This window comes from Montipora foliosa, chromosome 6, assembly GCF_036669935.1.
Source record: "Montipora foliosa isolate CH-2021 chromosome 6, ASM3666993v2, whole genome shotgun sequence".
NCBI lineage: Eukaryota > Metazoa > Cnidaria > Anthozoa > Scleractinia > Acroporidae > Montipora > Montipora foliosa.
The window spans coordinates 49,931,385-49,933,884 of NC_090874.1; positions in this window are offsets into that span (position 1 = coordinate 49,931,385).

Below are 2,500 nucleotides of genomic sequence, written 5' to 3' on the forward strand. Positions count from 1 at the left end.
AGGAAAAGAACAATTTGTTTAATAAAAGTACAAAGTCCAGGCCCTGCTTCCTGTTAATCCTAGGATTATTGACAGGGAAATACTGCTTCAAAGTGGCACCCGAGTGACTTAATTGTAGTCTAGCTTCCACAATCGCCAAATAATAACGATCTATCATTATTGTAATAATGCAACACACTTGGTGTCAACATCTATGTCAAAACTTGGAAGATGGTATTTTTCTTTCCCCCTTGACTGGCCATTATTTGCAAATCTATGTTCAACCCAACGTCCAAGGCAAAATTATGGTTAGACTCAAAAAATTTAAGAACATGTGTTAAGGCAAACAGTTAAGGGTCATTGGTTTATGTGTGGTTTATAGTATGTTTATATGGTTAGCTCATCATTTTTTCTTTGTCGTGGTTGTGTAATAAGAATGACTTTTTGTACTAATTTTCACAGCCCCCATAAAAACTGATATGTGCAGTTTCCTGTGTCTAGGAAAATAATAATATCATTATGATATTGTAGATTATAGCATTGTAATATGCATCTCATGGACAATAACATTCATTTTCGTTTTTTGTCCTTAGGGAGATGGATCCACCTGGTATTATTTGCGGCAGTTTTGTGAAATATTAGCTCTAAAAGGAGCGAGAAGAAATTCAGCCTTTTTTTCTCAGCATTAAACCACAATAATCTTATTGAGTTCACTTTGTTCATGTTGGTAGTGTGGAACAAAAGACTGGATAAAGTCACTGAGAAATCCAGACAATGCTGTTGAGTTTTAAGCAGTTTCTTTAGTACTCTTCACATTGTCAAACTTTTCAGTTTCTTCTTAGAACTGAATACCAGTCCTTAACCTTTTTTCAGTTATGAACTTTTTGGACCATCACAGAGCTTTAAGATGCCACTTTTTTAAATGTTGTACTTATAAAAAAAATGGGGACAACATATTCAAGCAAAAACATCACAAATGCATGTTGTTTGCACCTGCACGCAAACTTTGCGAATGCTTTTGATCTGATGAGTTGCCAACCCAGTAATGCTTCAGATACATGTAGTGACGTCGAAACCCAGAACACCTTCACACACATTCAATGACAAGTTGTCAGAGAAAAAATTAAAATTAAAAATAAACATCTTCTTGAGCATTGGGACCCACATGGAATAGCCCTTGCATATGTGTATTATACTGATGACTGGATTCCATCTACTTAATATACAATCATCTTTTTAGGGTAATACCACCTACGCCAGTCGGCAGATAATGCTAGAGTGAACTTCTTGCTATACAGCTGAAAATATTAATTTTGTGGAATGCCCCTTTCAGGGATGTTTCCTAGTTGTCTATGCTCTAAAGATTTTGTTCAAACCCATCAAGTACAATGTAGCATGCATGTGTGAAATGTCTCAAGTTTAGATCAGTTTTGCAATATGCACTGTGTTGTCTAAACTGATCCTTGTAAAATTTTTGTAGTTTCTTGTCAATTGTTAAATATGGAAAAAAGGATTTACTTTCTGAAAGAAAAATAACATTAATGACGTCTCTTGATCAGGTTAGGATCTGATGAATTTTTATTTTAAAAGGCAAGCAAATCAAGGGGCAAATTAATTTTCTCTGAGCTGTTTAATGTCAGTAAGTGGGCTTTCCAGGATGAAGCACTTTTTTGCCTGCTCTCTGTGTGTCATACAGTGTATAATCTTTTCACCGATTTATCTCAGTTTCTGTTCGCTGGCTTTCATCGCTCTTCTATAAATTTAACAAAAAATGCTGTGGAAAGAGCGAAAGATGTATTTTGCTTTCATGATAATTATAAATTCTTATTAAAATTTGGAGAAACGTGGAGCTCAATTTGCCTGAGTTCTTGCATCTTTGCATACTCCATTTTAATATCGCTTTGAGCATGCTTGCCAAAATATCTTTTGTAAGGGTGTCACCATTCACCACCCGGTCTATAATTCACGAGTTGTCTTCCTTTATTGTTCAGAGTATTATAGAGAGTATCTGGAACGTCATAAGGTTTTTCAATGTCTCTTTACCGACACAGACAAAGAGGCATTGTCCTGTATCGCAACTACTCGACGAACTAGTCTCCACCGATAAGTTCGAAGCTCTCACCAATTCCACCGGCCGAACATCGCCAAAACAGGGTTTAAGGGAATTTCTGGTCCTCCCAGAAAACCAAGAACTTGCAAAAACCGGTCGATAAACTTGCGACAAAAGCCAACACTGTCAAAAAAGTATGCATTGCAGCGCTCGTTACCTCCATTCACCGTATAGTCACACGAAAGGTGCATTTACCACGCGAAAACAATTTTTCCACAATTTGTACACCCCTTCAATTTTTGGAAAAACATCAAAACTCGTCAAAAATTGTGACAAAATCCTTATCTTTCAAACAGCGACCTTATTTCTTATTTTTTTGATTTAATCAACGGCTGTCATTTTCCGGCGAACAGATAGTCTTTTTGAATGAGCGCGCCCTTGAGCCTGCGTTTCGTGCCGCGGATCAGTGAC